General features: G+C 56.8%; 1 long non-coding RNA gene across 1 annotated transcript; it reads right to left on the bottom strand.

Annotated features, from left to right (window-relative positions):
* Positions 1–175: 175 nt before the first annotated feature.
* Positions 176–12,592, bottom strand: LOC112471034. Its single transcript, XR_003043199.1, has 4 exons — positions 12,117–12,592; positions 11,385–11,537; positions 1,739–1,868; positions 176–885 (listed from the first exon to the last, which is right to left on the bottom strand). It is a non-coding gene; the product is annotated as an uncharacterized LOC112471034 (long non-coding RNA).
* Positions 12,593–12,621: the final 29 nt, after the last annotated feature.

Here is a 12,621-nt window from a genome sequence, read left to right as displayed (position 1 = left end):
CAGCCCCCTTTCTTGCAGGGCACTCCAGCTCGGATCCGCTCCAAGGCCTTGAGCTCTGAAAACCAGCAGTGGCGAGACTGGGCCACACACAGGCCAGGATGTGGGGGCGGGGTGGGGACTGGGGTGGGCGGAGGAGGGAGATCTGGGGCCTTCCAGAAAGAAATGTCTTACAGAATTGCTTTCTGGTGTGTTTGGTTTTGAATATACCTACAAGTGCATAGGGAAACACCCCCAACACACAACTCAAATAGCACAAGGGTGTATAGTGTGCAGAGTGGCAGCCGCTTTACAGTTTGTCCTGCCCCTTCCTTCTCCCTCCCCTGGATGAGCGCGTATTTCTACCACTACTGCTAATAATCATGTTAGTAATAGTAATAGCAGCAAAGGTTCCTCTAGTATGTGCCGGCCAGAGTCCCACATGCTCTACGTGGATCATGGGGCGACGTGATCCTATGAGCGAGTGCCGTTATTCTCATCATCTCCATTCTGTGGGTGGGGAAACTGAGGCACGGAGCGGTGAAGCGCCTGCCACACGACAGCGACTGGCAGAGGATTCAGGCCTAGGTTGCCAGGCTCCCAGGTCTGTGCTCTGAACCCCTGCATCTCCTGCCTCTCCCGGGCCCCAGAACACTCTGCTGTCTGGGCAGATCCTGGCGGATCCGACGAGGCCTTGGAGATGCACCTTTGGGTTGTTTCCATTTGGGGCTGGTGCCAACCATGCTGTGAACACCTTGTGAGATGTCATGCCCCATGGGGTGGGGAGGAGGTGGGTGTCCATTCCGAGAAGGGCCTGGCCTGTCACAGGCATGAGCAGTCCAAGGGCCGAGGGCCACTGCCCTACCCGTCCTCTGAGCTGGAGTTGTTGCTGACGCTTCATCCAGTGCCCTGGGAGAAGAGAGGACGCCTCTTCAGCAGCCACATCCTGGGCCTGTTTCCAGGGAAACCCAGGCCCAGCCCAGCACATCGGAGGATTTTAGCTCCTTGGTCTGTGCTCGGCTTGCCCACCACTTCCCTCTGATGGGTGGACAGGACTCGAGTCTCCCCTCAGATCTTCCCACCTCCAGCTTTACCCCTCCAGTGCAGGCTCCACGGGGCAGCCAGAGCAAGCCTCATAAAATCTACATCAAGTCAGCTTTCTCCCAGCTTACTCCACCACCCTCAGGATCAAGTCCTGCCCCCTCCCCACCCCCACGCTCCATCTAGGCTAGGGCACAGACTAGTCCCCAAATTGACATGCCCACCTCACTCCCAGTCTTTGGCTCAGGCCGGTCCCTCCATCTGGAACACCCTCCCCAGCCTTCATCTCTTCATCCTTCCTGTCCGAGCTTACAGCCTTCCCCAAACCCCCAGACGGGGTTAGGCAGGGCCTCCCTGGTTCCCCTCGCCTGGGGCCCCAGTGAATCTTAGCTTGGATCACAGTGTCGTCAGATGGCTGTCTCCCCTGATAGAATGTCAGCTCCAGGAAGGTAGAGATTTTTGCCTGTTTTATTCATTTTGGTATCCCTGGAGCCTAGGGCAGAGTCTAGGGCACAGCAGGTGCATAAGAAATGTGTTGAATGCATACATGCAGGAATGAACGCATGAATGTATGAATGAATGAGTCAGTGAGGGGGGCCACTGAGAGCAGTGGGGTCCAGGCCTAGCCCAGGGGGACGTGAAGGGGAAACAAAGAAGAGTTTACAAAGTAGTACCTAGTGTGCATCAGGGCTTTGTCACCCCCACAGCCTGCGAGACTCACCATACAGATCCTTCATTCATTCTGCAAACCCATCCTGTGAGTCTCCAGGCCTTGGGCTGGGAGCTGGGGTGACAGCAGAGAACAATCCAGGCTGGACCCTGGTTTTTCGGAGCTGGTGGGGGAAGCAAACCTAACCGGAAGTGGAATGGAATGAACCAGAATTAGCACCTTGGCATGTGACCCTACTCCCAGCCAGCCGCGGACGTGAATCCTGGCACCACCACGATCGCTGTTTAAAAGGTTGTATTCTTGACATACGCGATGTCTTTCTGACCCTGTTCTGGGTGTTCAGTGACAATGAGCTCACTATGCACCAGGCCCTCAACTAAACACTTCACACAAATGGGCTCATTTAATTCTCACTGGTCCTCAGGAAGAGGGAGGGCTGTCATCATCCTCATCTTACAGGTGAGGAAACCAAGGCCCAGAGACAGTAAGTGACTTGCTCAGAGACACAAAGAGGTAGACCCAAGAAAGTAACATGAAATTATGTACAGAGTCATGGAGGCCAAATTCTGGATGAAGTTACCTCTGGAGGGAGGGTGGGGGGCGCACAGTGGTCTCTGCCATGTTTTCTTTCTCTTTTGGACGGAAGCTCAGGCACCCGTCCTCAGCTCTTTTTGCAAGTCAGAAATAATCCGTCACAGCAAGTAGCCACGTAGCCACATTACGTAGAGTGACTAACGGACACGGGGCAGGCCTTTGACCCAGCTCTGTCTGACTCGGGGCCCCTCTTGGCACCCCCTCTGCCTCTAGGCCCTCCTGGCTCTCAGTGACGCAGCTGTGGTGGCGTTTGGCAACCCGGGCTGCCCACAGTTACGACAGCCACTGCATCTGCCAGCTGGGGGCGGGGCGAGGGGAGGTGGCCGGGACTTGGGCCTGCCTCTACCTCTTCCGGTTGACCCCTCCTCCTGGCAGCCCAGCTGAGGTGCCCAGATGCCCTCCGTCCAGCGACACCTTTCCTCCCAGTGCTCTGCACCGCCTGACGCCACGACTGCTTGCAGTGACCAGAAAGGGCGAGAATCATGCCTGAGTTCAATCTCTCCCCAGAATGAGCACGCAGCTGGCACTCAGTAAGCGTTTGCTGAATGAACGGATGAAAAACTGGATAAATTATTTGCAGCCCCTCCCTCCTTTTCTTCTTTCCATCCTTCCCGTAGATGTTTATTAAGCACCTACCATTGCGCCAGGCACTATACTAGGCGCTGGGGACACACCTGTGAACAAAACAGGACCCTCGCCCTCACAGAACTGAAGTTCTAGAAAGGACGCTGGCCAATAACGCAGTCACCCCAGAAAAGGCAGTGGAAAGGGCCAGGGAAAGGCAGCGGAAAGGGCCGGGGAGAGGCTCCTGGGCTGTGCACCCCTGTGGCTGAGGGCCGGCCCGCAGGGAGGTGGGGGTGTCTCCTCCAAGACTGGGCATCTCCTGCATGCCAGCTCAAGTGGCAGAGCCCGCGCCTCCTCGGGAGACTCAGAGAGCAGTAGGAGTGAAAAGACACACGTTATAAAAGAGGAAACCCTTGGTCACTGAGCAAGAGTGTCAGGGCCTGACCTTGCCCTCCAGCCCGGAAGCCGCCCTGAGGAAGTGACGCCCGTGCGGTGCCCGGAACACCGAGGGGATCCAAGTGGCCGAGGAAGAATATTCCGGGCAGGGGCACCAGCCCATGCAAAGGCAGGAAGGCTGCCACACCCCTTAGAAGCTGCTGGCTCCCCTTGGGACGCTCCGTCTCTGGCCTTGGTTCTTTCTTTGTGTGCCCGCTCCAGGCGGGGATGCTGGAAGGTTCTCTGGGAGCCTTTTAGGGGCTGGGCATGGCACGTGATTTAAATCCTGCATCAGGCTGGCTTGTTTCTCTCCATCTTCCCCACTGGGCTGCGAGCCCTATGGGAGCGGGCACAGCACAGTTGTGCACAGTAGGTGCTCAGGGAGTAAATGAGTCAGTGAGTCTCAGCTTCCTCATCTGCGTGGTGGCCACAGGGGAGGGATGAAATGCTCCTTACACCTCCGCGTTGTCTCCTCTTTCCACCTGCCTGCTGTAGGTCACACTTCTCTGGATGCCCGAGTCCTCAGAAACGACCCTCCCTGGGGGCTCGGGGGAGAAAGAGAAGAGCGGGTGGGTGGAACGGTTCTCCAGCATGGAGAAGACAGGAGTGGAAAGGCCGCAGGGCCGGGTGCGAGAGCATGCGCAGGGCAGAAGCCGAGGCCAGCACGCCACCCCCAGGAGGGCGGAGATGCAGACCTGGGTCCTGTTTATGGAGAGCTGTGGGGCCAGCGACCACTCCTCACTCACCCAGCAACCTCAGCTGGGCCCTTGACCGAGCACAGCCTCCCCTCTGAGAAGACCTGCCATGAGTTGAAGGCCTACTGGGTGCCAGTCTCCACCCTCAGTGGTTTACATGTTTAATCACTTCATCGAGTCCTGCCGTCAAGTTAGTTTTCTCTCCACTTTGCAGAAGAGAAAACTGAGCCTCGGAGAGGTAGAGTGACCTGCCCGAGGCCACACGACTGGTGAGTGGCAGGGCTGGGGTTTGAACTCAGGGTCCCTGACACTGTAATGCGCCTTCTTGGCCCTGCATAGCTGCCTCCTACGAAAGGCTGTGGGAGGGGCCTCAGTTCCCCATCTGGAAAATCGCACAGCAGGTCAGTGTCAAGACCTCAATGATGCCATCCCTCGGGGCCGTGGAGTACTGAGCTGGCATTTCCCATTTCACCCTCACGATGACTCCATTCGACAGAGGAGGAAACTGATTCTCAGAAGGGTAAGTGATTGTCCCAGGTCATGACCTCGGGCTCTCCTGAGGGCCTGGGACTTTTTCTGAGTCTGTTCATTGAATAGTAAGAATGGGGACACCCAAGGATGAAGGAACTTTAGGACGGGGTGGGGGAACAGGAGCAGGGACACACAGACAACGAGAGAGAGCAGGCCTGGAACCCAAAACACTGACTTCTGGCCTCTGCCCTTCATTGCATCCTGGGGGAAGGTGGGGCCTGGTCCCTTGGTCCAGGTTCTTTCTTGAGAGCAAGGAGGGGCCATGGGAAGTGTCCCCACATCTCCCAACTGAGGTCATGCCCGGGGTCCTGCCCAAACAAACAGGAAATACCAGGCAGTCCCCAACCCCCCCACCCCAAGGAGTGAGAAGGCTCCCCTAGGGTTCCAGTGAGTCCAGTGCTAGCCCAGCCTAGGTGGGGATCAGGGCCCTAGCAGGGCCTATAGGACCTGGGGCGAGGGCCCCTCCTGGGGCCTCAGTCTCCCTCTCGGTGGTCACAGGGTTTGGGTCTGCCACCTCCTGGCTGTGTGACCTCAGGCTGGTGGCGATCCGCCTCTGAAGGCCAGTGGGTGAGAGTATACACAGTGTACTCCATCGACCGAGCCATTAGCACCCCAAACCAGGGCACGATGTGGGAGGCCGGCCTGTGAAAAGGTCCCCAGGGCCCTCTGGGAAGGACATCCTGGCTTCCTTGAACTCAGGACCACTCCGAGTACCTCGCTACATCTCAGTTCCCTGTCTGTAAAAGACGCAGAGTCGTGACACAGGCTGGACTGCAGGGACTGAGTGACAGGAGAAAGGATCGGCCGGCCGGCGGCCGTGGGAGGAGATGGGGGGGGCGGGAATCCAGTGAATGAAGTGGGGGCCTGGAGAACGCAGCTCCTGGTTACTCACTTCTCTTTCCTAGTGAGAAAGGCCAACCAGAACGGGGTAGGATGAGCCCGGTGGACAGGACTGAACCCCATCTCTGGGGAGCTTGCAGAGCACTAACGGGGGGCAGGGTAGGAAGGAGAAACAGGCCCGGGCAGGGGCGAAGGTGGCTCTGTTCCCTCCTCCTGGTCCTTGCAGGCAGGAAGTCGGTGCTCCCAGGTGCCAGGCTTTCTATGCATAGTCCTCAGTGCTCCCCAGACCCCGGCTCCTGATTCCAGCCCAGAGCCTCTCAGCCAGCCGTGACTCCATGGCATCTTTGGTGCCCGGCAGCTCCGAGAGGCACAGCAACTTGCCGTAGGTCACACAGCAGAGTCGTCACCACTTCTCTAGGCCCTCTTTAGAGACTGCGGGATCCCAAATGTAGGTTCCATGCCAGTGAGGCAGGGGAGGGGCACATGAGCCCTAGACCCGGAAGAGACTTGAGAAAACTAAGCACCAGGGAGAGTCCTCTGGCTCTGAGGTACCGAATGCGCCATGGGCTCTGTACTGGGGCATGTCCTGGGGCAAAGGAACCTGGGAAATGAGTTCACGCTCCCTCATTCCACCTTATGATGGGCACTAAGCTGCTGTCAAGTGTAAGGTAAGGGCACCCAGAGCACAACTCAGTAAACTGGGGCTGGTCGCTGTCGCTGTTATTGTTAGAGACCTGTTCCTTAATCCCTCTGAGCTTCAGTTTCCTCGTCTGTAAAATGAGTGTGATGGTCCACTCCACAGGAAGTCCCACAGAGAGAGGGTTCTAAGAGTTATCCTATGTAAAGCACTTACTATGTGCCTGGATTTTTTTCTTCCACTTCTATTCCAATACCCAGCACAGTGCCTGGCACATAGTAGGAGCTTAATAAGTCTTAGCTACTATATTATTATTATTATTATTTTACCCTGCCTCTCCTACTCCCCAGCTGCCTGAGATCTCGGGCAATCCACCAACTTCCCACCTTGCTCACCTCCACTTTCCTCCTTCATAAAATCAGAATAGCGACAGTGCCTGCCTCTGGAGCTGAGTGAGGATCCATTCACGCATTCCACAAATACTTATTAAGCACCTACTGTTTTAGGAACTGGGGATACAGCTGGGAACAAAACAGAAGAGAGAAAAAAAAACACCTGCCCTCACGGAGCTGACGCTGTCAGAGGGGAGACAGACGACATAAACTGGTGTTTTCCATAGCATGTTGGAAGCTGACGGAGCAGGGAAAGCAGCCGAGCGCAGGCTTTACTAGTTTTATGTGGTGAGGCCAGATCTGAGAGTGATGGGGAGGATGTAGGTGTGGTGGGGAGGGCTGTGTTGGGCCTGTGGGCGGGCGGCGGGGTTGAGGGGGGCTTTCTGTGTGAGGTGGGAGCCTTGGAGGATTCTGAGCAAGAAGGACATGGTCTGACTTAAGTTCCCCTGCTGAGCATGGACTATAGTGGGGCGGGGTGGGAAGCGGGGAGCCCTGGAGAGTGGCAGCGCCATGGTCCGGAGGAGAGAGGATGCAGCTGGGGAGGAGGGTGGGCAGAGAGGTGGGGAGACATGGTAGGATCCTGGGTCTGTTTTCATCTTTAGATCTTCCTCAGGTGGACTTTTATCCCTGTTTGGCATCTGAGGAAACAGAGCCTCAGAGCTGAAGGGCCCCCAGGGAGCCAGGCAAGTGCTGCTTTACCAAGGCCTTGGGCTGTGACCAAGGCAAGCTTACCCTCGGCCTGGAAATCCTCGCGTCTGGGGCCTCTCCTAGCCCACACCTGCCCAGAAGGAACAGGTGAGGGGCCCAGGTATCCCCAACAATCCTTGCCTTTGGCCCCACAGACCTCTACCAATCCCGCTACCTGGGACATGGCATGATGCCTGAGGATCACTTCCGTTATTATTAGATAAGGATGCCTGAGGATCACTTCCGTTACTATTAGATAAGTAACAAGCTATAATTATACATTACGGAAATAAAATTCCCTGGATGTTGAAGGAGATACTATCATTGGCTCCATTTTAGACTTGAGGACAGAGTCTGGGAGTGGTCTCTGCCTAAGGTCACACAGTAGCAGTACTAGGATTCGAACCCCCAGACCTGAGGTTCCAAGGGCCAAGCTTTGGTCAACAACATAGAATGAAACAGGCTGTCCAGAGGTTCTGGTCAGCCACCCTTTCGAGACAAGTGGTGAAACTGAGGCCTGGACAGGCTCAGGGACCCGCCCCTAGCCACAGAGAGACCCCCAAAGCAAGTCCAAGAAGCCGAGAGGCCCTTTCCCACAATCTGGGGGCTCTGGGCCCTGCAGGAAGTGGCCAGCACTAGGACAGGCCTGCAGCTTTGATCAGCTTTATGAGCCATGGCTGTTTATGGAGGCCGGGCCCCGCCCCCTGCTACCAGGACTGTGTCTCGTCACCGGCACTTGGGATATTAGCAGTCCCAGGAGAGTCTGCCGGCCAGGGTCTTGGCCCCATTTCCTCCAGCCTGGCCCATGCCCTGCCTCTTGGCCTCCACCCCTGGGAACAGGGTGAGGAGGTCCCCTCAGACCAGATCCCCTTGTGGAGGAGCCTTCTTGAGCCTTCTTATTTGTTCATCCACAAATACAGAGCAAGCGGGTCCCACCTCCGGGCCTTCGCCCTGGCCCTGCTGGCCGCCTGATGCCCACACCCCCAGCTCTTGCCATGCTGCTGCTCCATGTCACCTCCTCAGAGGTCTCCCTGACCACCCTGGCTGAAGTAGTCCCCACCCCCGTCATCCTCTAGCACAGCCTTAATTTAATTCTTCCTTGCCCACATCACTATCTGGAATTTTCTGGCTCATTCTTTTTCCTGTGGATTTTCTGCCTTCTTCCCAGGACAGGGACCCCATCAGTCCCACTCATTCCTGCATCTCCAGAGCCTAGCCTAGTTTTGGCTCATGATAGGTGCCTGATGAATGTTTTTTGGGTGCAAGAATGATAAAATGTCTTGGGGAGTGAGCTATGAGCAGCCCGAGGCCCCAGAGCATTTCTCAGAGTCCCCCACTGCCCTGCCCCTCAAACGTGCCTGAAAAATTCACAGGCACAGACATTGCATGCAGAGGGGTGTTTCAGCCCCATTTTATGGATGAGGAAACTGAGGCTCAGAGAAGCAATGTGACTTGCACAGGGACCCCAGCCTGAAGGAGCAGAGTTGAGATTCAATCCCAGGTCCCACCGCACTAGACCCCACGGTTTCTGACCCCGTTTTCATCTCCCGCTTATGCCCCTCTCAACTTTCACCTCCTCACCCTCTCAGTCCTCTCTCCCCCCGCCCCCTTTCCCCAGGCCTGGCTCATGCCTGTGATGGCTCCTGACAAGAAGCATCTGGGGACAGGTGTCTGACCAGCCAGGCCAGTTCTGGAGCATGTACAGGGGGCTCTCTCCCCACCCCCGGGCAATGCGGAGAGATGACAGTGAACACCTGCTCCCACACCTGCCCCTGCCTCCTCACCCTCATTCAGGCCTTGCAAGTCCCCCAATACCCACAAGGCCACAATGAATGGTTTGTTCTCAGAGACCCCTGATGCCTCTCCCCACCCTCTCGGCTCTGTGACCTGGGGCAGGTGCACCCTGCTCTGGCCTGCGGAGGGAGCAGCAGGCAGGAGATTTCCATCCTTCTGTACAGACGCCACTCACAGCAGCCTCCTCACTCACCCCCAACCAGCTGCTGGGGAACCTCAGGGCCCAGGGGCAGGGGGCATGCAGGCACCTGCTGGGGAAGGCTGGCTCCAGTTTCCACAGAATTTGCTAGGCTTCCCAATAACCCTGGAGGCAGTCTGTGGTCATCTCTTATTCTAGCTGAGGCAGTAGAAGCCCAGAGACAGAGAGGGCAGGCACTTGCCCTAGGTCACACAGCACGCGGGACTGGAACCCAAGCCTGTGTGTTTTTCCTATTCCTCTAACTTGTCTCTCCTCGGGCCGTCCGTGCCACAAGAGCCTGGGCTGAACACTTACTACGCGTTGGGCATTCAACCCCGTCCCAATTCATTCAAAACACTCTGTCAGCACATAGGGATTTGCCACGCACTGCGCGGGGTCTGGGCAAGGAGCAGAACGAGACAGGCGCCCCAGTCCTCCGGGGGCTGACCTTCCAATGGGGAGACAGACAATAAATAAGCAAAGGCAGAAACCAGCGGGATTACTCAGCTGTGATAAGGGTGAAGAGATAGAGGGGACTTTAGAGAGCGAAGTCAGGCTGCGGGCGCTCTGAGGAGGGGACGTCTGAGCCCCGCAGGAGGAGGAGGAGCTGCCTTGTGAAGAGGAAGAGGGGCCTCGATCGGGGGCGGCATCCAGGAAAGCAAAGCCCCCACGGTGTGGGCGTGCGTGTGAGGCAGGGCGGGCACTCCCGTTTTGCAAAAATGTATCGAGTGTCTACTGGGTACCAGGCTCTGATCTAGGAGCTAGGGACACAGAACAACTGAGATGACACAGTCACTGCCCTTGTGGGCGTCTAGACTGAGCCCAAGTGCTCTGACTCCCAGGCCAGTAGCCACAGAGCTGCTTCCAGGCTCAGCCCCTCCTCCAGGAAGCCTTCCCTAATGATTCTGGCTTGCGAGGACCTGCCTCAGTCTAGGACTCCGTAGGTCGACTCTGACACCAGCCCCCCCGCCACCTACGTGTGCCCAGAGCCACTCCTCTGGAGCTGGCACCCGTCTCAGGATGGCGGGGAGGGCTTAGGCACTGGCAGGATGTTTTATCCATTAAGGTCCTGGCAGACGCCGGGAGACGGGTGTGGTGGAGGTGGGAATGATGACTTGTGCAGGCGGGATGGTGCCTCCCCTGCTGTCCAGGCCTGGCTGTCCCCAGGGCTGTCCCAGCTCTCTACCCTGGGTGTCCCTCGCCAGGCTTGGCCGCGAGGAAACTGGACACAGGGAGTCCCAGGAGTTGTCTAGGCACACAGCACCCTCCCAGCCTCCGGCCTCAGCCCACAGGCAAAGACCGCACACTGGGGCCCTCGGACTAAACCAGATCCACACAGAGACAGTCACTTGGCCTCTACAGGGTTAGAAACAACTAGAATCGCCCGTCGATTTCCATCAAAATCCAGGCTTCCCGCTTTCCCGCGGCCCTGGGCCCACTTTCCTGCACGACAGTGAATCCCGCCCTCCACAATCTCCACCAGGCCCCATTGCCCCTCTGCTCATTTAATACCTGCCCGGCATCTGTGGGCACTGGAGTCATCTGACCTTTATTTAAACCAAGGAAAGAAGAACAAATAGTGGACTTTCAGGCAGAGGTGAGGGGAGGAAGGATTTGGGCTCCCAAAAGCAGCCCCTGGAGGCACTGGAATGTGCAATCCCAGCCTGGAAGGGGACATCCCTCTGACCTTTCCAGGCTCAGCCCACCCCAGGGCTGTCTTTCAACCAGGGCCCTCCATGTTAGAGCGTGCATAGCCCTGCGCCTCTCCCAGGAGGATGAGTGGGCCTGGCACATACGTCTTGCAGACGTACGTATGTGTGTTTGTGGGCACAGAGGACTCTTGGGGGATGCGAATCTTGGATCTGCCATTCGATGGCTGCATAGCCCTGAGCAAGGGCCTCGCCCTCTCTGGGCCCAGTTTGCTCACCTGTAAAATGAGCCCAGGGCTGGCTCCAAACAGGAGGACGAGTGACTTTAACTATGGAAAGCCAAGTGCTTGGTATCTGTTAACACCTTTGGTCCTCACCCAAGGATGAGGACACCATGGCACAGAGAGGTAAAGCACTTGGCCCAGGGCAGCGATTTATCAATTAAAAAATTTTTCACACCTAACAACAGGAGAAACTGGGCAACCTCTCTACTCCCTATGACCAGCCCCAGTGGGATGTGCTGGAAGGGCAGGACCAGAACCAGCCACCCAGGAACAAAGCCCGGCTCTGCCCATTCTGCCCTTAAATTCCCTGTGCCTCCATTTCCCCATCTGTGCAATGGGGACAGTGACAGTTGTGAGGACAAATGAGACAATTCCAGGCAAGGCTCAAAAAACGGATGAGCCCTCGGAACTTCTTACTGTGTTTGAGGGGGTGTCATCTCCCTCCCCAGAGGCAGCCAGCATTCCCAGCTCCTTCTCCCAGGCTTCCTGGGGTCCCCCATTGGGCTTCGGCACTTCTCTTGGGCAAGGACCATGTCTGTCTCGCTCCTCACTGTTCCAACTCAGTAAATGCTGGTGGGATGAATAAACACATGGATGAAAGAATGAAGGAATGAATGAAGCAGTCCCACTGCCCATCGCAGCTGGCCTAGCTCAGGAAGACAGCGGGAGGACATCCGGCAAGATCAGGCCCCACACAGCGAAGGCGAGGCCCAGAATGCCCGGACCCCGCTCAGGTGGTGGGATTTGCTGCTAAATCTGGCAGGAAGGGCAAAACTATTCTCAGAAATCCTTAAATTGCTCGAAATGCATAGAGGACTTGTCCTGCCACCGGATGTCTTCGACTGCCCCCGTTGGTTACCTGCTTCAACCACACCGGCCTCCTGGCCGTGTTTCGAACCCCCCAGGCTCATTCCAGCCTCGGGTCCTTTGCACTTGCTGTTACCTCTGCCTGGAATGCTCTTCCTGACCTGCAAATAGTTCCGTGTCTCCCTCCCTTACTTCCTTCAGGTCTCAGCTCAAATGTCACTTTCCCAGGGAGGCCAGTCCTGACCTCAATCCATCCCGCTGCTGGAAGTAGCCCATCCCCCCCCTGGTGCAGCTCTATCCACGGTTTTTTGCTGCCGCTGTTCTCACAGCTCTCACCCCTACCTGGCGTTGGGCTTCTGTTTCTTGCTAGTCTCCCAGCGCCCTCCTAGGGCGGAGATCTTGCTTTACTCCGCGTCGTAACTCCAGCACCTAAAACACTTCCTGGCACATAGTAGGTGCTTAAAAAAATATCTGTCACGTGAATAAATAAACACAATAGCATAGAGAGGGACGGAAGGCCCTAGAACAGACTGGAACACGTAACGGAACAGAAATCATACAGCGGAATGGCGCGATACACTATGATGACCCACACGACCCCGCAGAGCCAGCCTGGTACTCGAGGCCTCGACAGAACTGGATGAAACAGCCAAGAACTCCCTCCTAAAACTATAATCCAGACCCGGCAGGCACCGCCGGGGGCAAGTGGCTGAGAGCTGCCTTTGGACTGGGGGTCTTCCCACGTCGCCTCCGAGCAGCTCTCCTGGTCTGAGGGTTTTTCCACCCACTCGGTCCCTGTTCCTGTCCAGCCGGACAGGTCAGGGGTGGTTTCTGGTCTGGACGCTGG

The sequence above is a fragment of the Pteropus alecto genome, unplaced genomic scaffold (assembly GCF_000325575.1).
Source record: "Pteropus alecto unplaced genomic scaffold, ASM32557v1 scaffold45, whole genome shotgun sequence".
Lineage (NCBI taxonomy): Eukaryota > Metazoa > Chordata > Mammalia > Chiroptera > Pteropodidae > Pteropus > Pteropus alecto.
Note: the sequence above shows the minus strand (reverse complement) of the source record. Positions and strands in the feature narration are given on the sequence as shown.